We start from the raw sequence: 25,011 nt of genomic DNA, 5'->3' as shown, positions 1-25,011 counted from the left end.
GGTTGATCTGCTTCAGAATGGACTGGTTGGATCTCCTTGCAGTCCAAGGGACTCTCAAGAGTCTTTTCCAACACCACAGTTCAAAAGCATCACTTCTTCGGTGCTCAGTCTTCTTCACAGTCCAACTCTCACATCCATACATGACCACAGGAGTAACCATAGCCTTGACTAGACGGACCTTAGTCAGCAAAGTAATGTCTCTGCTTTTGAATATACTATCTAGGTTGGTCATAACTTTTCTTCCAAGGAGTAAGCGTCTTTTAATTTCATGGCTGCAGTCACCATCTGCAGTGATTTTGGAGCCCCAAAAAATAAAGTCAGCAATGTTAATACATCTGTGCCCTGGAAAGAACAGATGAAGATAAACTCAATTACACAGAAGTCCTGGAGCTGTACAAATGTTGCAAACCATTTAGTCCAATTTTATGATTTATAGATGAGGAATCCTAGGCTCTTGCCTGGAAAATCCCATGGACGGAGGAGCCTGGTAGGCTGCAGTCCATGGGGTCTCGAACAGTCGGACACGACTGAGCGACTTCACTTTGACTTTTCACTTTCATGCATTGGAGAAGGAAATGGCAACCCACTCCAGTGTTCTTGCCTGGAGAATCCCCGGGATGGGGGAGCCTGGTTGGGCTGCCGTCTATGGGGTCGCACAGAGTCGGACACGACTGAAGCGACTTAGCAGCAGCAGCAGCAGGCCTAAAGAAGGGCTGTGGCATTTTGAGCAAGACAGCATCAGACAGAGCAAGTAATAAACAAAAATAAATTAAAGATGAATGGCAGTGATGTTGCATTAAATCTCAAAAGCGTTTGAAACAGTGAGTACATGGGTCCTCGGGTGAATCCATTCTGCTTATAACCACATTTGGACACTGGTGTCCATCCGTCACAGCTGCTTTGTGACTTCAATTTCCACTCTTCTCATATGTGGACAATGGTTTGAAATGGAAATCACTATTGGAACTTGAAGTGTTTGGAGTTATCTGTCCATAGTACTTTTGTAAACAGATATCTGATCTAGTCAAAAATAACCTCTTCTATGATAATAAGTACTAGAGTATTAGTGTTAATCATTTTCATGCAGATTGTCTTATTTGAAAGTATAGGGTAGATTTCATTACAGATTAATCTCAGCATAGAAACAGAAACAAAGATAAAATTAGAAAAATCATTTTATAACAATTCAGCATAGCATCATTAATTCAAGCAAGTGTCATCCATAAATGCTGAAACTGTAGAGTGAATGGTTAAGAAGTTTGATATTTACAAAGCCCTGAAGTACTACACCATAGATTTTTATTAATTAAATGTAAAAAAAAAATGAAACTCTCCCATAGAGAAATCTGGCAGATACTACTTTATTATATGAAGAACACACCATACCAATAATGGGGTGACATTATGTGTCCCCACCTCCCAGATGAATTTCAGTGGAACACAAATGCACCTACGTAGCTATCTAACCAAATAGTAACTGAAATCTAATCTCTAAAAAACAGTCACCTGCAGAATATTTTACAAGACTACTAAATTGAATTCCTTACAAAGTTAAATGTTAAAAGAAATACAGAGCAAAGGGAACTGATAACAGGAAACTAAAGAGAAAAGGTAACCAAATTATATGCTTATCCCTAGGCTACATATTAAATTGCAAAGAAAAAAGAAAGCTATAAAGTATATTCTAGGCAAATCAGGAATTTTTAAGTATAATTTGTACATAAGAGAATATGATTGTACTCATGGTAACTCTTGAGTGTAAATATTATTGTTGTCTTTATAAAAATCATTGTTAATGAGACATACGCACTAAAGTAGTGAGATGTTGATGGATAGGTGGATAGATAGATAAACTGATATTAATGGAAGAAATTTTCACATACTGAGGAATGGGGAAGTCATTCTTGCTTATACTTCATTTAACTTGAATTTTACATTAAGTAAAGCAGCCGCTTTGTGGCCTATCAGACATACATTATCCATCTGTTTAATCATTTTTTAAAAGGGTTGACTGACCAGAAATAAAAAATGTTAAAAATACAGATTAGATGTTCTTGGGACATCAAACCTGAAAAGACTCCCTTCCCAGGTCTCAAGGCCATACTGACTTTGTAAACATGCTGATCTTTGGAGAATAAAAAAAGAAACCTCGAAGGAATGTTTCCCTGACTTGCTTGATGCACTTTGTTCTGACAAAGCATACAACTGTGCTGAAAACCATGCTTCTCCACAGCAGCGCTTCAGAGTGATCTGAGAGGCTGTCTCACAGGCTTAGTCCTAAATTTGGCTCAAATAAAACTCTTTTATTCCTAATATGGCTCAAGGTTTCATTGAGTCAGACAAGGTTGTGATCCATGTGGTCAGTATAGTTAGTTTTCTGTGACTGTGGTTTCGTTCCATCTGCCCTCTGATGGATGAGGATAAGAGGCTTGTGGAAGTTTCCTAATGGAAAGGATGGCTCTGTAAAACTGGGTCTTGCTCTGGTGGGCAAGTAAATCTCAGTAAATGCTCAGTAAATCTTTAATCCAATTTTCTATTTATGGGTAGCACTGTGTTCCCTCCCTGTAGTTTGGCTTTCAAAAAGATTTATTTATGCCAACATATTGCAGCTTCCAGGACTGTGGTAGTCAGTGGCCCTGACCCCATGGCAGGCCCCTGTCAACCCAAGCCTCCACCAGAGACTCCAGGACAATCACAGGCAAGTCTGGCTCAGTCTCTTACGGGCTCATTTCTCCTTTCTCCTGGGTCCTGGTGTAAAGAAGGTTTTGTTGTTTCCCTGGGGGTTCTCAGTCCTTCTGCCAGATGTCCAGGTTAGGAAATACGCTGTAGGCCCTGGAACCTTTGCAACAGTGTAAGAACTTCTTTGCTATAATTGTTCTGCAGTTTGTGTGTCGTCTGCTCAGTGGCTCTATGGTGGGCCAGTGGCAACCTCTTCCAAGAGGACTAATGCCACAAGCCACACCTCTGCTGCCGCCAGAGCCCTTGTCCCCACAGCAGCTCACTGCTGACCCATGCCTCTGGAGGAGACACTCAGACACAAAGGCAGGTGTGGCTCGGTCTCCTGTAGGGCGTCACTGTCACTGCTCCTTGCCCTCAGTCTTGTGTGCACAAGGTTTTGTTTGTGCCCTCTGAGCGTCTCTGATGGGTCTAAGATTTTATTTTAAACGCAATTGATCCCCTCCTACCATATTGTTGAGGCTTCTCCTTTTTACTCGTGGATGTGGGGTATCTTTTTTTGGTGGAATCCAACATTCTCCTGTTGATAGTTGTTGTCCACAGGACTGGAAAAGGTCAGTTTTCATTCCAGTCTCAAAGAAGGGCAATGCCAAAGAATGTTCGAACTATGGCACAATTGCACTCATTTCACATGCTAGCAAAGTAATGCTCAAAATTCTCAAAACCAGGCTTCAACAGTATGTGAACCAAGAAATTCCAGATACTCAAGTTGGATTTAGAAAAGGCAGAGGAACCAGAGATCAAATTGCCAACATCCACTGGATCATAGAAAAAGCAAGAGAATTCCAGAAAAACATCTACTTCTGCTTCATTGACTACCCTAAAAGCCTTTGACTGTGTGGATCACAACAAACCGTGGAAAATTCTTAAAGAGATGGGAATATCAGACCACCTTACCTGCCTCCTGAGAACTCTGTATGCAGGTCAAGAAACAACATTTAAAACTGGACATGGAACAATGGACTGGTTCCAAATTGGGAAAGGAGTATGTCAAGGCTGTATATTTATGTTGTCACCCTACTTATTTGCAGAGTACATCATGAGAAATGCTGGGCTGGATGGAAGCACAAGCTGGAATCAAGATTGCTGGGAGAAATATCAATAACCTCAGATATGCAGATAACACCACCCTTATGGCAGAAAGTGAAGAGGAACTAAAGAGCCTCTTGATGAAAGTGAAAGAGGAGAGTGAAGAAGCTGGTTTAAAACTCAACATTTAAAACATGGAGATCATGAATGGCATCTTGTCCCATTACTTCATGGCAAACAGATGGGGAGACAAGGGAAACAGTGAGAGACTTTATTTTCTTGGGCTCCAAAATCACTGCAGATAGTGGCTGCAGCCACAAAATTAAAAGACACTTGCTTCTTGGAAGAAAAGCTATGTCCAACCTAGGCAGCATATTAAAAAGCAGAGACATTACTTTGCCAACAAAAATCCATCTAGTTAAAGCTATGGTTTTTCCAGTAGTCATATATGGATGTGAGAGCTGGACCTGAAAGAAGGCTGAACATCAAAGAATTGATGCTTTGAACTGTGGTGTTGGAGCAGACTCTTGAGGGTCCCTTGGGATGCAAGGAGATCAAACCAGTCAATTCTAAAGGAAATCAATCCTGAATATTCATTAGAAGGGCTAATGCGAAGCTGAAGTTCCAATACTTTGGCCACCTGATGCAAAGAGCCAACTCACTGGAAAAGACCCGTGCTGGGAAAGATTTAGAGCAGGAGGAGAAGGGAACAACAGAGGATGAGATGGTTGGATGGCATCACCAACTCAACGGACATGAGTTTGGGCAAACTGTGGGAGATGATGAGGGACAGGGAGGCCTGGTGTGCTACAGTCCCTGGGGTGGCAAAGAGTCAGACACGACTGAGTGACTGAACTGAACTGAACTGAAACTGACTTTAAAAATCTAACAAAATGTATATAAAACATCATGCTTAATAGTTTATGTTAATCATCACCCTGCAAGAGATCATAAATGATGAAGGATGAAACAAAGATAATTACCCAGAAAATATGACAATGTATATAGAAACTGCAATTAATTATTAGTAATTTTTAAAATTTAGCAATGCTGCTTTATATAAGGTCATCCAAATAATAAAATTAATTATACTTCTGTATTCCAGATAATAAAATGATAGTTATTATTTAAAACTTATAACAGTATTAAGCATCTTGCAAAAAAGTTTTGCAAGCCAATTTACTGAAAAAGACATTATTGAAAAAATTAAAGAAAGCTCCCCAAACCAAGGGCTATATACCATGCCCATTAATTGAAAGACTCGATGTGTCATGATGTTAAGTCTTTTCAAATTAACCTAATGTCACCCAGATAAAAATCCCAGCAGAGTATTTTGGTAAGTTGACTGACACTCATACTAACAAATATCAAATAAAAACTGATAACATTTGGAAAAATAAACATTTAAGATCAGACAAACAATACAAAAGAGAGAGAACAAACTTGGAACACTTGCACTGTCAGCTACCAAAGCCTGTTATAAAGCTTTACAGACTAAACTAGAAACCGTACACCTTTCATCAAGCCACCACACACAGGATTTTTGTGTTCATGGAGGATTGCACTCATTCTGTGTAAATGGGAACTTCAAGACTACTGAGGTCAGTATAAGAGGAAACAATCTTACCAGGTGGCGCTAATGTAAAGAACTCGGCTGCAAATGCAGGAGACATAGGAGATGTGGGTTCAATTCCTGGGTCAGGAAGATTCCCTGGAGAAGGGAATAACAACCCATTCCAGCATTCTTGCCTGGAGAATCGCATGGAGAGAAAAGAGCCTGGCAAGCTACAGTCCATGGAGTCACACAGAGTCAGACACAACTGAAGCAACCTAGCACTCAAGCAATCTTACCTTGGGGATGAGGTAATTTCTGAATTTAATGTCACAGGTCACCACATGGGGCAGACTGATGGGGACCAGATCGACGTATCTCTGGATCCCATGGACCACAGCATCCGTGTAGGGCATGTGGCTCCTGTCCTCCATGCAGGGTCTCTGGTGTCTGCCAAGCACGTGGTCAGTCTCTTCCTGGACCTTAGCTGGTAACAGATAAGTAAGAAGGATGGAGAAAGAAAAGTGCACACCACATTTGCATACCAATTGAAGGACACGTGAGGCATTATGAAGGTGCTCCAACAACATTATAAACATCAGTTACAGTTCAGAAATTCACCTAAACATAAAGAGATAACTGATATAGATACATTTAACTCTCTTGTGAACTAGACTTAAGATACATCTATATATACCTCTTTATTAGTATACATACTAAGACAAACAGACACTCCCTGCATTTGGGGAATTACGATAGAGAAAGGAACTAAAAGTCTCTGAATTCAAGAAGTTGATTCTTCCCTAACCTTGCCTCTCAGCTGTGCACCTCACTCTTTTCCCCTTTTTCTGCCCAGTGTCCCTGAGTGTAGAGCCTGTTGGTTTCAGTTTCTCTGAAGAATAAGCCTCTCTCATCCCACTGGAGAAAATGTTACGTGATAAAAGGATTTGTCAAGGGGACAAGGCAGAGACAGCTACTTTTTTCAGTCTCTTTTTCCTTCTACCCTCTTTGACATTTGGTACTTCTAAATACTGAACTTTATGTGGTTATAGGGATATATATTAACTTTGATTAGGTACCTTTTCCTTTCTACATTTAGGATGCAGCTTCATCTTCCCTACTGAGTTCATTATTACTCCTCAGTAATGTCCTCTGTGCTTCAGAAATGTGCTGAAGATTTGCTAGCTATTTCCTGACCTCCTCTCGTTCAACTTTAAAACTCTTAGTCTTGTTTGTAATAAGTTTTTAATGGGATGGTGAAACAGGACAAGATAATGTCTTTTCTAACCCACCATTCACAATCATAAACTCTTACAAGGTAAACTTCAAAAAAAAAAGTACTTTGTAAAATATAAAATTGTTGACCCTCAAAATTATTATTTTGTCAAGCATCATTTTTATAGAAACAGACTTCTGGATATAAAATATATATATACCTTTATAGGCATCTTATGCCTAAAAAGTACAATTTCTTGTGACTCTAAATGCTTAGAGCACTTCCCAGAATGTGGGCCTCCCTGGTGTCTCAGATGGTAAAGAATTCACCTGCTACGCAGGAGACCCAGGTTCAATTCCTGGGTCAGGAAGATCCCTTAGAGAATGGAATGGCAACCCACTCCAGAATTCTTGCCTGGAGAATTCCATGGACAGAAGGGCTTAGAGGGCTACAGTACATAGGGTCACAACTAAGTAACTTTCACTCACTCATCACTCCCAGAATGTGGATGTTATCTCAAGCAACCTCATTAAGTTTTAGAATTTCCACTCAGACTTCAACAAAGAGAAGTTCCATTTTCCCTACTCTGGCTTTAGAACATGGCATTTCCAGAATGAGCAGACGTGTAAGTGGTCCTTCCATAATAAAACCAACATGTAGTCCCAGGCTATGAAATGAAATGACCTCTCATGAAATCCAGATGCTGCTGTATTGATTTTGTTGCTGTCCACCATGTCTTCAACCTCTCAAGTTATGCAAAGATGTTCTTATTATTTAATGAAGGATCCCTTCATTAAATCTGAAAACATTAAGCTGCTCAAACAGAGATTTAAGTAATTCTGTAAGAGTAACAAGACAGAAAGCACCCCCAGTTTCTTTCCAGTATCTCTTCTGAAATCATCCTGACCACCATGTTATCATACCTATGACCTCTGAGTGCTTCACCAGGAGGAGGAGCCCATATCCCAGGGTAGTGCTTGTTGTCCCTGTAACAGCTCCAAACAAATCAAATATAGTAGCTGTCAAGCTTCCAAATGTAAAGTCCAATTGTTCATTGTGCTTTTCCTAGGAATGATTTGATACAATTATTTGACAACTATTAACTTTTCAGAATTACAGGTAATCCAAAATAACTCACATTATTTTAAAGTTAAGCCTATTTTATATATGTGTGTGTGTGTGTGTGTGTGCATGCTAAGTCGCTTCAGTCGTGTCTGACTCTTTGTGACCCTAGGGACTGTAGCCCGCCAGGCTCCTCTGTCCATGGGATTTTCCAGGCAAGAATACTGGAGTGGATTGCTGTGCCCTGCTTCAGGGGATCTTCCCGACCCAGGGATCAAACCTACGTTTCTTACATCTCTTGTATTGGCAGATGGGTTCTTTACCACTAGTGCCACCTGGGAACCGCCCCCCCCCACACACACACACACACTGCAAGGTGCAATTTTAGAAAAAAACTACTGTAGAATATAGCAAGAGATTACAGATCAGCTGACTCAAGCATCAGTTTCTCATAACTTACTCCTCGCTTGCCTAAAAGTTCCTTCCTTTCATCAGCCTCTTTTGCATTTAGGTGAGCTAAGCAGTGGGCTTCCCTGGAGGCTCAGTGGTAAGGAATTCACTTGCCAGTACAGGAGACGTGGGTTAGACCCCTGGGTTGGGAAGATCCCCTGGAGTAGGAAATGGCAACCCGCTCCAGGATTCTTGCCTGGGAAATTTCATGGACAGAGGAGCCTGGTGGACTATAGCCCATGGGGTCACAAACAAAAGAGTCAGACACAACTTAGCAACTAAACAACAACAACAAGCAACGCAGTTTTTGCCAGTGAGATACAAGCAGAAGGCTATTGGAATTGTTTCCTCTATGCCCTCCTTCCTACCCCAAACAAATATTTGAAGGAGTTATTAGAATACAACAACATCATTTGGGGACAGGAAGTTTTAATGAGTGAGGCTGGCAGGCTACAGTCCAAAGAGTCACAAAGAGTCAAACACAACTGAGGCGACTTAGCTTACATGCACATGAGCTCTATATACTCAGCACAAGTAAATAAAACTGGAAGGTATATGAATCCCTGATATTTCAGGACTACTGTACTATTCCTACACTGACAGAAGATTCTTCATACGTGAGATAGATATGGCCACTACTCGTTAAAGCATTTATTAATAGGTTTTCTCTTATTTATAGATGAACAAAATCTTAATTAGTAGAAATAGATAAATTAGGGCCATAACATGAAAGATGTTATAAGCCTGAATCAAGATCGCATTATTCTCTTCTTTGTTAAAAATATACATGAACTCAGTACTGTCTGTATATTCACGATGAAGCTGAAATTGTATAAAAGTTAATACTGCAGCACAACCTAAAATGAACTATATGTAAATTATAATAAAGAGGATGGATTCACAAAGACAATACAGGACCATCATGGTTGTATTCCACATGCAATGCAATTAGCAGCTTGACCAAAGAAACAAATGTAGGAATAAAAAGAATATACAGCTTGAAGTTACACTACAATCATAAAAACAGAAAGTTGAGGCTTTCTCTGCCCAAGGGGAAAAAGGGATAGGAAGGAGTAATGCAATGCCAAAGCTGACAAACTAAGTTAATATCTCTCATAAATAAAGAAACAGAGAGCAATTGAAAAGGACAAATAATGCTGTTTTAGGATTGATGCGATGATGTGACACAGAATACATAACAAGCTGCTGCTGCTGCTGCTGCTAAGTCGCTTCAGTCGTGTCTGACTCTGTGTGACCCCATAGACGGCAGCCCACCAGGCTCCCCCATCCCTAGGATTCTCCAGGCAAGACGCTGGAGTGGGTTGCCATTTCCTTCTGCAATGCATGAAAGTGAAAAGTGAAAGTGAAGTCGCTCAGTCGTGTCCGACTTAGCGACCTCATGGACTGCAGCCTACCAGGCTCCTCTATCCATGGGGTTTTCCAGGCAAGAGTACTGGAGTGGGGTGCCATTGCCTTCTCCGACATAACAAGAAGGCAGTTTTAAATACTGAGTAGAAGGGATCGTTGGAGAAGGCAATGGCACCCCACTCCAGTACTCTTGCCTGGAAAATCCCATGGACGAAGGAGCCTGGTGGGCTTCAGTCCATGGGGTCGCCAAGAGTTGGACACAACTGAGTGACTTCACTTTCAATTTTCACTTTCATGCATTGGAGAAGGAAATGGCAACCCACTCCAGTGTTCTTGCCTGGAGAATCCCAGGGACGGGGGAGCCTGGTGGGCTGCCGTCTCTGGGGTCACACAGAGTCAGACACGACTGAAGCGACTTAGCAGCAGCAGCAGCAGCAGAAGAGATCATTAACATGCAAAAAAAAGAAGCATATTTTGTAAACATGTCCCTAGACTAGCATTAATTTTATGATGCATTATAATCTCCAGGGCCCCGTGCCATGTCTATTATTATGTAATAAACACAATTAAGACAGACTAAACTGAACGTGTGCTCTTGTTAATTTCCCTCAGTAACAGTGGCATCACACAAGCTTTTGGCTTCTCAGTTCAAAGTTACTCAAGTCAGTAAGAAAAGCAGTGCTCTCATAAAACAATATTAGTGTTTCCATTGCTTGAATTTGATTTGCAGATACAGTGGTTATGTGTACACAGCCTATCATTATTACACAAAACAATTAAGGATAACTTAAATAAACAAATAACTTACCTTGTCATAGATCTGGACACTCGGTATTGTGAGGATGGTATTTCTAGAGTAATGTCACACAAAAGGCAGAGAGGAAGTTCTAGGAATCAGTCCATCCACTGAAACAACTACTGGCCATGCACAAAGGGTCTGAGCAATTATTTTTGCACCCTGGAGATTAAACACTTACAGCATCCAGGAGTATGCTTAGATAAATGTGTCTGGTACATAAATCGAACCAGTGTTTTCTTAGGTCAGTCTCCCAGGCAATACAAAGAAAAACAAAAATAAACAAACAGGACCTAATCAAACTAGTAAGCTTTTGCACAGCAAAGGAAACCATAAACAAAATGAAAAGACAACCTACAGAATGAGAGAAAAGTATTTGCAAATGATGTGATCAACCAGTGTTTAATTTTCAAAATATACAGCTTATACAACTCAACAACACAAATATAAACAACCCAACTGAAAAACAAGCAGAAGACCTAACCAGATATTTCTCCAAAGAATACAAACAGATGGTCAAACCAACAATCTAAATTCTGTATCCTTCAAAATTTCCTTAAAAAGTGAAGGAGAAATGAAGACTTTCTGAGCAAACGAGCAAACAAAATTGAGGGAATTTGTTGCCAGTTGAACTGGCTTGCAAAGAACGTTTTAAAAATCTTTAGAGAGAAGGAAAATCATATAGGTCAGAAACGCATCTACATAAAGAAAGGGTTATAAAGAAAGAATGAGTGACAGTAAAATAAAAAATTTTGCTTATTTACTTTATTACTCTAAAAGATAAAAATTTGCAGAAAATAGTAACAGTATATTTGATTATGTAATGGTTATGGACATATGTATAAATATACATATGCTTATATATGGACTTCCCTGGTGGCTCAGACAGTGTCTATCAACAATGCAGGAGACGTGGATGCGATCCCTGGGTCGGGAAGATTCCCTGGAGAAGGAAATGGCAACCCGCTCCAGTACTCTTGCCAGGAAAATCCCATGGACAGAGGAGCCTGGTGCAGACTACTGTCCATGGGGTCGCAAAGAGTCGGACAAGACTGAGTGACTTCACTTTCACTTACCCTTACCTTATGCTTATATATATAAGTGGAATGAGCCACAACAATGATACAAAGGATGGAAAGGAAGAAGTATAATTAATTGTTATTATAAGAGACGTTAACTGTAAAGTGGAATGGTGTTATCTGCAAGTGCATCAGAGCATTTGTGATGGCAAAACTGACAGAACTTCAAGAAATAGAAACAAAATGAATAAACTACTTCAGTTCAGATCAGTTCAGTTCAGTCACTCAGTTGTATCTGACTCTTGGCGACCCCATGAACTGCAGCACACCAGGCCTGCCTGTCCATCACCAACTGCCGGAGTTTACCCTAACTCATGTCCATTGAGTCTGTGATGCCATCTAACCATCTCATCCTCTGTTGTTCCCTTCTCCTCCTGCCTTCAATCTTTCCCAACATCAGGGTCTTTTCAAATGAGTCAGCTCTTTGCATCAGGTGGCCAAAGTATTGGAGTTTCAGCTTCAACATCAGTCCTTTCAATGAACACCCAGGATTGATTTCCTTTAGGATGGACTGGTTGGATCTCCTAAGACTTAAAATAAATTTAATCAAGGAGGCAAAAGATCTGTACACTGAAAACTATAAAAAAGAAAACAGAGGATCAATTAATGAGAGATAGCCCATGTATATGAATAAGAATTAATATTGTTAAAATGTCTATATTACCAAAAGCAACCTACAGATTCAATGAAATACGTATCAAAATAAAACTTTTCACAGAAATAGATAAAAAATTAAAATTCATATGCAAGGGTTTCTCTGGTGGTCCAGTAGTTAAGAATCTGCCTACCAGTGCAGTGGGCATGAGTTAAGTCTCTGCTCCAGGAAGATCCCACGTGCCATGAGGCAACTAAGCCCATGCACCACAACTACTGAGCCCAGGCACCCTAGAGCCTATGCTCTGCAACAAAAGAAGCCACCACAGTGAGAAGTCCATGCACCACAACTAGAGAATAGCTCCTACTTGCCACAGCTAGAGAGAGCCTACAGAGGAATGAAGACCCAGTGCAGTCAAAAGTCAATAATTAAAATTTTTTTAAAATTCATATGGAACAACAAAGGACCCTGCATAGCCACCATAATACTAAAAAAGAACAGGAGTGGAGGAATTGTACTTTCTGATTTCAAACTATATTACAAAGCTATAATAATCAAAACAGTATAAAAACAGCTACACAGACCAATGTAAAAGAATAAAGAACCCAAAAATAAATTGACAAATTTATGATCAACTGATCTCAAGACACATAATGTGGAAAGCACAATTTCTCAAAAATAGAGTGCTGGGAAAACTAGATCACCACCTGCAAAAAAAAAGAATTTGAATCATTATCTTACAACATACAAAACATCACCTCAAAATGGACTGAAGCTGTAAACTTAAGACCTAAAGCCATGAAACACATAGAAGAAAGCAAAAGGGAAAGCTTCTTTATATTGGTTTGGGCAATGATTTGTTCAATATGATACCAACAGCATAGGAAAAACAAGCAAAAATACAATATTTTTCCCTGCCAGTAATCCTAGCCACAAGTACCCAGGAACTATAGAGTACATTTTATGACTCAGTCTGGCAGAGAAGCAAGTTCAAAATCCCATTCAACTCCTAAGCATAGCCTCCAGCATACGTGTATCAAAACAGCATATTGTACACATTAAATGGGCTTCTCCAGTGGCTCAGTAGTAAAGAATCTGCCTGCAATGCAGGAGACACAGGTTCGATCCCTGGGTCTGGAAGATCGCCTTGAGGATGGCACAACCCACTCCAGTATTCTTGTCTGGAGAATCCCACGGAGAGATAAGCCTGGTGGGCTACAGTCCATAGGGTCCCAAAGAGCTGTACACAACTAAAGCGACTGAGCATGCATGCACACACACATTAAATACATAAAAAATTTCCAAGTTTTACTGAGGTATAATTGACAGGTAAAAAATTATTTAATTGAAATAGAAGAACTATCCGACCAACTGGGCTTCTCTGATAGCTCAGCTGGTAAACAATCTGCCTGCAATGAGGGAGACCTAGGTGCAATCCTTAGGTTGGGAAGATCCCTGGAAAAGGGAACAGCTACCCGCTCCAGTATTCTGGCCAGTATTCACATTAATTAGGCTAGCTTTAGTCATTACAAAAAATTATAAAATACATATTGGCCTCAATGTGGGTAAACAGGACCCCTGTACATTGCTCATGGGAACAGGACTGCTGTAGTCGCTGTGAAAAAGGTTGGCAGTTCCTCAAATTTATGCAGAAAATTGCCACATATCTCATCAATTCTACTCCTATAAATACACCCCCACAAAAATGAAAAAATGTCCATCAAAAACTTGTACACAAATGTTTACAGTAACTCTATTCATAAGACTCAAAGACAGAAACAACACAGATGTCCGCCAATAGATGAATGGATTTAAAAAATTATAATATGTGCAAAAATGGAATATTATTCATCCATAAAAGAAAATAACAAAGTACTGACACATGCAACTTAGATGAACCTCTTAAATACTATACTAGGTGAAAGAGCTAGAAACAAAAGGGACAATGCTGTGAGACCTTTCATATGATATATACATAATAGGCAAATTCATAGAGATATAAAGCAGATAACAAGTTAACACAAGATGTGTTAGTGATCATTTACTGGGCTGGTATGTTTCTGCAGAGTGATGGAAAAGTTTTGAAATTAGAGAGAGCAAGTAATCACACAATATTGTGAGTGCAATAAATACCACTAAATTGTACACTTTAAATGGATAATTGTATGCTATGTGAATTTCATCTAATTTTTTTAAATGACATTACTCCACAAACTGATCTACAGATTTCCTACAATCCCTACCAAAATCACTACTGTCTTCCTGGAAAAAGTTGATAAGCTTATCCTATAATTAGTCTGAAAATTCAGGGCACTGAGAATAGCCAAAATACTCTTAAAAATTAACAACAAAGTTAGAGGACTCACACTTCTCAATTTCAAAACTAACTATAATACAATGCTAGTAATTAAGAAGAACAGATAATGTGTTATGGTACAAGGTTTTCATATAGACTATTGGAAAAGATTTGAGATTACACAAATAAACCCTTCCACTGATTAAGTCAACTGATTTTTTAGTTAATGCCATAATGGTTCGTGTGGGGAAAACAGTCTTTTCAACTAATGGTGCAGGATTCAGTCTCGGATACCAGCCTCAAACTCCACATCTATGACAATTCATTTTACTTTACACTCAATTAAGGCTTCTCTCTTTCATTCACCTACTCTTTCCCATCATACACCTTTGCACGTCTACATACACTATTCACCCATCTGAAATTCCTTTCTTTCTCCTTCATGCAAATATATTAAATTTATTTTCAACCACCTGACATGCAGAAGTCCAGCTAGATTAAGCCATTCTCTTCCATTCCCTCAAACAGTGTGTCCAGATATCATACCCATCTTCATATTACACTATGATATTTGTATTTTATACCTGTTTGTAATTATTTCTTTTTCACCTGAGGAGTCATTCTGATTCTTCTTGGGTATACACAGTTCAGTTAAGTTCAGTCACTCAGTCATGTCAGACTCTTTGCAACCCCATGATTCACAGCACGCCAGGCCTCCCTGTCCATCACCAACTCCCGGAATTTACTCAAACTCATGTCCATCGAGTTGGTGATGCCATCAGCCATCTCATCCTCTGTCGTACCCTTCTACTCCTGCCCCCAATCCCTCCCAGCATCAGAGTCTTTTCCAGTGAGTTAGCTCTTGGCATGAGGTGGCCAAAGTACTGGAGTTTCAGCTTTAGCATCAGTCCTTCCAATGAACACCCAGGACTGGTCCCCTTTAGGATGGACTGATGGATCTCCTTGCAGTCCAAGGGACTCTCAAGAGTCTTCTCCAACACCACGGTTTAAAAGCATCAATTCTTCGGCTCTCAGCTTTCTTCACAGTCCAACTCTCTCATCCATGCATGACCACTGGAAAAACCATAGCCTTGAGTAGATGGACCTTTGTTGGCAAAGTAATGTCTCTGCTTTTCAATATACTATATATGTTGATCATAATTTTCCTTCCAAGGAGTAAGCATATTTTCATTTCATGGCTGCAATCACCATCTGCAGTGATTTTGGAACCCAAAAAAATAAAGTCTGACACTATTTCCAGTGTTTCTCCATCTATTTCCCATGAAGTGATGGGACCAGATGCCACAATCTTAGTTTTCTGAATGTTGAGTTTTAAGACAACTTTTTCACTCTCCTTTTTCACTTTCATCAAGAGGCTTTTTAGATCTTCTTCATTTTCTGCCATAAGAGTGGTTTCATCTGCATATCTGAGGTTATTGATATTTCTCCCGGCAATCTTGATTCCAGCTTGTGTTTCTTCCAGTCCAGCGTTTCTTATGATGTACTCTGCATAGAAGTTAAATAAGCAGGGTGACAATATACAGCCTTGACATACTCCTTTTCCTATTTGGAACCAGTCTGTTGTTCCATGTCCAGTTCTACCTGTTGCTTCCTGACCTGCATATAGGTTTCTCAAGAGGCAGGTCAGGTGGTCTGGTATTCCCATCTCTTTCAGAATTTTCCACAGTTTATTGTGATCCACACAGTCAAAGGCTTTGGCATAGTCAATGAAGCAGAAATAGATGTTTTTCTGAAACTCTCTTGCTTTTTCCATGATCCAGTGGATGTTGGCAATTTGATCTCTGGTTCCTCTGCCTTTTCTAAAACCAGCTTGAACATCTGGAAGTTCACAGTTCACATACTGCTGAAGCCTGGCTTGGAGAATTTGGAGCATTACTAGCGTGTGAGATGAGTGCAATTGTGCGGTAGTTTGAGCATTCTTGGGCATTGCCTTTCTTTGGAACTGAAAGGAAAACTGACGTTTTCCAGTCCTATGGCCACTGCTGAGTTTTCCAAATTTGCTGGCATATTGAGTACAACACTTTCACAGCATCATCTTTCAGGATTTGAAACGGCTCAACTGGAATTCCATCACCTCCACTAGCTTTGTTCGTAGTGATGCTTTCTAAGGCCCACTTGACTTCACATTCCAGGATGTCTGGCTCTAGATGAGTGATCACACCATTGTGATTATCTGGGTAGTGAAGATCCTTTTTGTACAGTTCTTCCATGTATTCTTGCTACCTCTTCTTAATATCTTCTGCTTCTGTTAGGTCCAGACCATTTCTGTCCTTCATTGAGCCCATCTTTGCATGAAATGTACCTTTGGTATCTCTAATTTTCTTGAAGAGATCTCTAGTCTTTCCCATTCTGTTCTTTTCCTCTATTTCTTTGCATTGATCGCTGAAGAAGGCTTTCTTATCTCTTCTTGCTATTCTTTGGAACGCTACATTTAGATGCTTATATCTTTCCTTTTCTCCTTTGCTTTTCACTTCTCTTCTTTTCACAGCTATTTGTAAGGCCTCCCCAGAGAGCCATTTTGCTTTTTTGCATTTCTTTTCCATGGGGATGGTCTTGATCCCTGTCTCCTGTACAATGTCACGAACCTCCATCCATAGTTCATCACGCTCTCTGTCTATCAGATCTAGTCCCTTAAATCTATTTCTCACTTCCACTGCATAATCATAAGGGATTTGATTTAGGTCATACCTGAATGGTCTAGTGATTTTCCCTACTTTCTTCAATTTAAGTCTGAATTTGGCAGTAAGGAGTTCATGATATGAGCCACAGTCAGCTCCCGGTCTTGTTTTTGCTGACTGTATAGAGCTTTTCCATCTTTGGCTGCAAAGAATATAATCAATCTGATTTCGGTGTTATTTAACATGCCAAGCCCTGGTTAACAACTGTGGTATAAATATTAATATAATATGGTCTCTGTATTGAGAGAAATTTTCACTTCACAAATACATAATTTTCTATGTTGACAGATGTATTTGTGGGAGAAAATTATGACCCTGGATCAAATATGATAATTTTTTCCTATATCCATATATCATGTTTATATGAGTATAGGCTTCCCTTGTGGCTCAGATGGTAAGGAGTCTGCTTGCAATGCAGGAAACCTGGGTTTGATCTCTGGGTTGGGAAGATCCCCTGGAGGAGGAAATGGCAATCCACTCCAGTATTCTTGCCTGAAGAATCCCATGGACAGAGAAGCCTGGTGGCTTACAGTCCATGGGGTCACATAGAGTCGGGCATGACTGAGTGACTAACAGACACACATATGTTGACAGATGCATTTGAGGGAGAAAATTATGACCATGTGCCAGGGTCCTGCCCCAGTGGATCCAGGGAATTCAAAGGGGAGACAGCGTAGGCAAGGAAAACTTAGTTATTTAATTAGAAATATAAAGAGAGATTAGGAAGAAATAGTGTAGTAGGAAAATTTAGTGGAGAAAAGATGCTGAATAACTTGGTTTACGTGGAAAACCAATAAAGTTCCAAGACAAGGAACTTGTACCATCTACTTTAGGCCACCGGCATCCTCTTGAATAGCGGGGGATGCCCCGCCTTGAGCTCCCTCTCTTGTGGATCTTAGAAGCCTGGGCAAGTAAGTAGACATGGCGAGCCTCCATGCCCCAGATGGGAATTCAGCCAGAAAACAGAGTAAGAAAAGAAGACACGGGGGAAACCAGTCTTTCCAGTGACTGGCCTCCCCTCTATTGTCCAGAAAGGCCTTATATACCTTTTGGTTTTACATAGAGATCAGTGGATAAAACAAAATTATGCAGCATCAGCAGCCCTGACTCTTATCGAGACCAGGCTTTCTCTCTGCAAACTTAGTTGTATACACAAATCTTAGGTGATTTACATCATCTTCTGGCCAGAAGGCCAATTAACATTTTACGGCCCTTTTCTGATAAGGGTTTGTCAACCAGAAGACTTATTTTTCTTAAAAGTGTTGTTCTCAAAGTCTGGTGCCACTCTCAGAAAGCACTAAATAAAGTTACATTCTTACATAGCAAGTACACAGCAATTTATAACAATGAAAGAAGTGATTTATAACAAAGAGAAAGTCAATTAACTCAAAAGTCTAGTGTTGCTAACATCCAAACTACTATATTCCTATTTCTATATCCCAATTACATTGATTAATATCCTTCAGGTGTTTAAAAGATAAAGAATATGGAGGCCTGGCAGCAGTCATTGACTCAACAGTGAAACCCATCACCAATATAATTTTTAGCTTTTTAGAAAAGGCTCTGTATCTTTAAGATGCTTTAAGCTTTGTGCCTTTCGCAGTTGGGGGGCTATAAACAATTCACAAGTTGTAAAAAGTCCAGGGGAACCTGTCAGGCAAGTTAGAGAGCCATCAGAGGGGTTTGAGCTGAAACATTCCTTTCATATGCAGGAGACTGAAGCCCTGAGTTAACTTTTTTCCAGAGAATGTCAGAAGAGTGGAAAGCACAGTACAATAAAATCAGGCCGACTCTGGTTTTGGGGGGTAGATATTCAGGAAAACCCAGGAGGAAGCCCTGAAGCCAGATCACGCCTTTGCATTTTGTCAGGCTTTCTTCCTCATGACCTTTGCCATGGGTGGGATTCCTCACACTGGCTCCCGGCAACCATGGATCAAATATGATAATTTTTCCTATACTCATATATGTTTATAGCATAAATGCATTTTTATCTCAATTCTCTCATATTTTACCTCAATTCTTCCTTACCATCATGATACATAGGATGACATGAAATACTATGATTTACATTTGTAGATGACAAGAGAATTTAGACAACCTGAAAAGAACACAGAGCTGGTCCTTGATGTTTCTACTTCTGTCTCATACACTCAAACATAAAATCAATGTTTTAGGGCTGAAAGGTTCCTAAAGAACCAGGAAACACAACCAATATTTTATGGATAAAGTAACTGGCACCAGAGGAATTAAGTAACTTCTATGATGTCTCTTAGGCAGAAGGTAGAACATAGCTTAGCACAGGGTACACCTGTAATGTTTGTTTATGTTTCTTACATACACAAAAACAATCATTTTGTCATTCCCAAAGCAATTACCTTGTAGGTTAAGATGCCAGATGAAGCATCAAGATCTCCCTCCTATCCTAGTTGTCCTCTGGCAGCACTCTCCCCTTTGAAGGAGATATTCTCTTCCTTACTAAATGCAGATATTTCTGTCAACTAATGTGCTTAAATAGCAACTGTGTGTGTGTGTTTGTGTGCACGCACACGCTAAGTTACTTCAGTCGTGTCTGACACTTTGTGACCCCATGAACTGTAGCCTGCCAGGCTCCTCTGTCCATGGCATTCTCCAGGCGAGAATACTGGAGTGGGTTGCCATTTCCACCTTCCTGACCCAGGGATGGAACCTGCATCTCTCACATCTCCTGCATTGCAGATGGATTCTTTACCCATGAGCCACCGGGAAAGCCCTAAACAGCACCTAAGTGGTATGAAATCAAAGTATCTCCTTCCATATCAATAAACAAGAAATGTCATAGCCATTAGTGATTTCTGGCCTCCAAATGTAAATGAGGGCTCCCAAAATTGAGATCTAACAGATGCTGCCATGCCTCAAGATGACTGCTGAGGAGCTGGGGGAATGCCAGAAGAAACTTAAGAGGCTGTATTCCTCTAGGTGAACAAGGAAACTGGATTTGGCCCCAGAGAGCTGAGGTGCATATGAAAGGAATGAATTCAGTGAGCCAAGAGGCTTGCATCTTCTCATACACAGAACGCTAAATTCCTTAACTTGATATCTGATCTTTGATGTTCAGTCTGCTTGCTCCCTTTGTTGCAAACTTGTATATAGCCTGACTCTCCTCTTGCCTCCTTGGAGCAGTTTTCTCAGATGTGGTCACCCTCACTCAGAGTTCTAACCATTCCCACCAAATAAAATAACTCTCTACTTTCAGGATGTGACTATATTTTTTTAGTCAACAGTGGAGTTTGAATGACAAGACTTGTGAGTAATGGGAGCCTTTCCAGAAGGACCTAGAAGTCCTTCAATTGCTGCAGTCATCCCTTTGGACAAATTACCAAAGTAGTTTCTGGAAATTGGTGTGAAAACCACTGAACAGTGTCAACAGGACTGAATTGCAGTTCTGTTTTCTGAGCATGCATTTTCTTGTCTATCGTCAAAGGGCTCAACCATCAGCCCCAGATGAACACTCTGTGATGCTAAGCTCTAGGCAGGACTGTGCCCTTCACACTTTCACCTCACAGTTTGGTGTACAGAAATCTGGACCTCATGGAGAAAATAGCAGAAATGATTTTGTTAGGATTGAAACAGCCCACCCTGGCCAGGCACCATAGTAACCATTGATGTGAGCTGTTTTATGACAGGAGGTTCCTGGTAAGGAACAGGGAACTAATAAGCCTCCACCAACCAGAAGAGTTTGGGAAAGGTCAAAAGGAGACACCACCTGTCCAACCACCTCCCAGAATCCTTCTCTCTGGCATCCATCTTGGCTGAACAAGGCATGCACCACCAGGAAGGACTCTGAGTCAGAACGATTGGCTAAGGACAACCAGGAAACTAATCCCATCACCATAAAACCCGAGACTGCAAGCCATTTGACAGAGCAGTTCTGGGTTCCCTTACCCTACTGCTCTCCACCCGGGTGCCCTTTCCCAATAAAATCTCTTGCTTTGTCAGCACATTTGTCTCCTCAGGCAATTCATTTCCAAATGTTAGACAAGAGCCCAGTTTCGGGCGGTGGAAGGGGTCCCTCTTCCTGCAACAATTCCTCAGGAAGAAAGGACCTTGGCCTCACCTGAACCTACGGAGAGCACCGAATCCTGAAGTTTTCATTCAAATTTTCCATTAGATTTAGAAAAGTCTGATCTTTATAATCAAAACGGTTCTGGAAAATAATGGAGCTGATTATACTGCAGGGAGCACAGCACAGGATGAAAGTGGGATTGCTGCTGCTGCTAAGTCGCTTCAGTCGTGTCCGACGCTGTGCTACCCCATAGACGGCAGTCCACCAGGCTCCCCCGCCCCTGGGATTCTCCAGGCAAGAACACTGGAGTGGGTTGCCATTTCCTTCTCCAATGCATGAAAGTGAAAATTGAAAGGGAAGTCGCTCAGTCATGTCCAACTCTTAGTGACCCCAGGGACTGCAGCAAGAGTACTGCAGTGGGCTGCCATTGCCTTCTCCGAAGTGGGATCACAGGGTGAGGCTAAAAAATCAGAAACAATTTTAAGACACTATTGAAATATACAGATGAAACATTTGGTGTTTGTGATAACATGTGAAAGTTGTTTTAGAAACTTTAAACTGAAGAAGGAATTCATAGGGCCTGGACTCCATCTTAGGCCTGTTCATGCTGATCATGCCCGGCCGCCTTTCCAATGGACTCTGAACTCTGTGTTTAGTGCCTGTGAAAACAACAACGGAAGGATAAGACCCCCTCCAGACAAGGGAACCTTGAAGATCGTATCTAGGTTACTCATCGCCTAAAAGAAAACATACACTAATCACCCCTTCCTCCAGACAGGCCATAAATTTTTCTGTATCAATCAGAGTGTAACCTTGGGTTTATTGATTATTGGCTAATTGTTTGACTGTTTGAGCACATGAGCACATAGCACGTGAATGATGGGGTTATTGAGATTGTATTTCCCTTGGTTTATGTAAGTCTCAAGGAATTTGGAGTGGTGGGTTCAGACACGTACACATGGGGTATAAAAGATTTTCACAAATGCTGGTCAGGGTCCTTGGCTAAGAGGAGACTCTGCCTTGGGCCCGCAGGGGTAATAAACTGCACTCCACTATCTGCATTGTCCTTCTGAGTGAGTTCGTTTCCCGAAATGCGTGGCTACAACGAAACAATATCATATCTACGAATTCCCTTAACAAATATTCAACAAGCATAAAATCAACCCTTCACTTTTAACTTAAAATGAGTAGATTTCAACACAGGTAATTAAATAATGGGTTGTTTTTAATTATTCAATTCACTTCCACTGCCTTTTCTTGTACCCTTTTCACCCAAGATGCCTGTTAATTTGAAGAGAAAATGGTGAAAATTAAAGAGGTCATTTAAAAATACCATTTAGTGACACGACTGAGCGACTTCACTTTCACTTTCAGAGCTGAGTTACAATATATTAGTTCAAGGTGTATAACTGAAAATGCGATTCAATACTCTCTATTAGTGAACTTAATATATATGAGTGGGAATTTAAAGCACAGGAAGAGAAAAGGAAAAAACATAGCTCAAAGAGTCGGTCACTGAAATCAAGCAAGATTTCTCCTCTAAAACAAAGGAGACTCAGTTGGGGGAGCCAACCAGCTCTTTTTCTAGTCCTGTGGCTATTTAACTGAGACAGTCAGCTTTGGATGCCCCTTTGAAATGGATGCCTCAGCCATCAAGGATCAAATCAGACACTTGCATTACAAAATAGTGGGGAAATTGTCAAGATTTATATATACTCCAAATTAGAAAATGCAAATCAGAAGCAAGAGATATCACCTATTCTATCTGTTAGAACAGGCACTACCCAAAAAAAAAAAAAAAAAAGAAAGAAAGAAGAAGAAGAAAAGGATGAAGGAATAGAAGGAAGGAAAGGGAGGGAGTGGAGAAGAAAATAACAACTGTTGGTGAGGGTGGGGAGGTAGGATACTACTACCAGAAGCTCCTGTGGAAAACACTAGGATGGTTTCCCAAATAATCAAAACTAGAATTACCATATTACCCAGCAATCCCCTCTCTGAGTTTCCATTCAAAAGAACTCACTCAGACTTTCAAAGTGATATTTGTACTTCCATAACCTTAAAAGTTGAGGTAAAACAATCTAAATATCCCCCAATGATTAATGAATAAAGAAAAATGTAAATATAAATACTGGAATAGTATTCAGCCATAAAAATGAAACAAATCTTCCCACATGATACAACATAGATGAACCTTGAGCAAACTGTACTAAGCGGAAAAAGCCAATCACAGTAGGACAAAGGATTCATGATTCCCCTTATACGAAGTATCTAAATGAGTCAAACTTACAGAAACAAGAAGTATCCATCTGGCCAAAAACTTTCTTTGTTGAAGTTTTAAAAAAAGACATCTTTCATTTTCACCAAGAACTTTATTGAACAACATATTCACCATTTGTTCCCCTAACTTCTGCAATTTTTCACACAACTTCTTACTTCCATCTTCCTAAAACTTTTTGGTTTTGAGCAAAGAAATGTTCCAAGTGTCTTTTACAGTCTTCTGGGGAACTGAAAATTTTTCCATTAAGAGAATTTTGTAAAAACCAAAATAAATTGATATCTGAAGATGCAATCTCCAGTGAGTATGGCAGCTGAATCAGAACTTCCCAGCCAAGCTGTAAAAGTTTCTGCCTGGTCATCAAAGAAACATGTGGTTTTGCATTATCCACATGGAAATTTATGCATTTTCAGTTGATTAATTCCAGGCATTTTTCATCAAGTGCTAACTGGAAGCAGTACTTGTGGGAATTAATTGTTTGGTTTTCCAGAAGGAGCTCATAATAGAGTTTTGCCATAAATATAACATTACCTTCTTTGCATGAAGATGGGCCTTTGGTGTGGTTGGTGGTGATTCATTTTGCTTGCTTCATGATCTCTTCCATTCCACATTATTTTTCAGTATCCACTGTTCATCATTCATCATAATTTGTTTTAAAAATGAATGTTTTAATTACATTTAAGTAGAGAGTTGCACGTGGAAATACAGTCAAGGTTTTTTTTCCCATAAAATCATCTATGTGATTGTTAGGTAGGTAGAATAGGGAAAAGGAGTCCAAAATAGCGGTGGCTAAAAGACAAGGAAGGGAAAAGCCCGCGAAAATAGAACAAAGGAAGGTCTGAGGACCGGAGTGAGGACCTCAGGTAAAACAAACAACACTCCTGGCTGGCCCAGTTTACATAAGACAGGCCCAGGGAGAGATAAACGTATAAAAAGAGGAGCCAAATCTAGCTCTCTCTCTCTCTCCTGCACACTGGGGCATTCTTCTCTTCGTGTCTTTGGATCAATGTGCCCTCACGCCTTGAAGATGGATTTTCCTGCTATCTTCTAAATAAAATAGATCTGTAACACTGATTTGTCTAAGAGCTAAAACATGGTCCTTTCAAGACCTGAGAGCTATAGCACGGCCTATCCAAAACCTGAGAGCTGTGACATGCCGAGGGGGCTTTAATGTCCGTCACTCCAAATCTTTGTTGTGATGAGACAAAAACTAAGGAACATACACTCATGTGACATGATTAACATAACCACCAAGCTGGTGTAAATGATTTTCAATGTTTAATTTGGATATTTTGAGTATGTTGGCTATCTTCCACCTGGATTGTTCTCAATAATTGATCACTATCAACTTCAGTCGATCTACCTGATCAGGAATTATCATCCAGCAAGAAATCTCCAACATGAAACTTTGCAAACCACTTTTCACATGTTCAATCTGTTATAGCACCTTCTCCAAACACTACACAAATCCTTTTTGTGCTTCAGTTACGTTTTTACCTTTCTTGAAATAATAAAGCATCACATGGCAAAAAAGTTGCATTTTCTTCCATCTTCAATATTCAAATAGCTACACAAAAATTCACTTTCTGCCATTAGAGTGGTACCATCTGCATATATGAGGTTGTTGTTATTTCTCCTGGCAATCTTGATTCAAGATTGTGATTCATCCAGCCTGGCAATTCACACCAGGGAATCCCGAACTCTGCATAGAAGTTAAATAAGCAGGGTGACAAGATACAGCTTTGTTGTACTCCTTTCCCAATTTTTAACAGTCCATGTTCCATGTCCACTGCTAATCATTGCTTCTTGACCTGTA

At 40.2% G+C, this 25,011-nt stretch overlaps 1 pseudogene; it reads right to left on the bottom strand.

The window, feature by feature from the left end:
• LOC120873491 overlaps nucleotides 1-25,011 on the bottom strand; it is a 35,299-nt pseudogene that overhangs the window by 2,313 nt on the left and 7,975 nt on the right.

This window comes from Oryx dammah, unplaced genomic scaffold, assembly GCF_014754425.2.
Source record: "Oryx dammah isolate SB20612 unplaced genomic scaffold, SCBI_Odam_1.1 HiC_scaffold_14, whole genome shotgun sequence".
Lineage (NCBI taxonomy): Eukaryota > Metazoa > Chordata > Mammalia > Artiodactyla > Bovidae > Oryx > Oryx dammah.
Note: the sequence above shows the minus strand (reverse complement) of the source record. Positions and strands in the feature narration are given on the sequence as shown.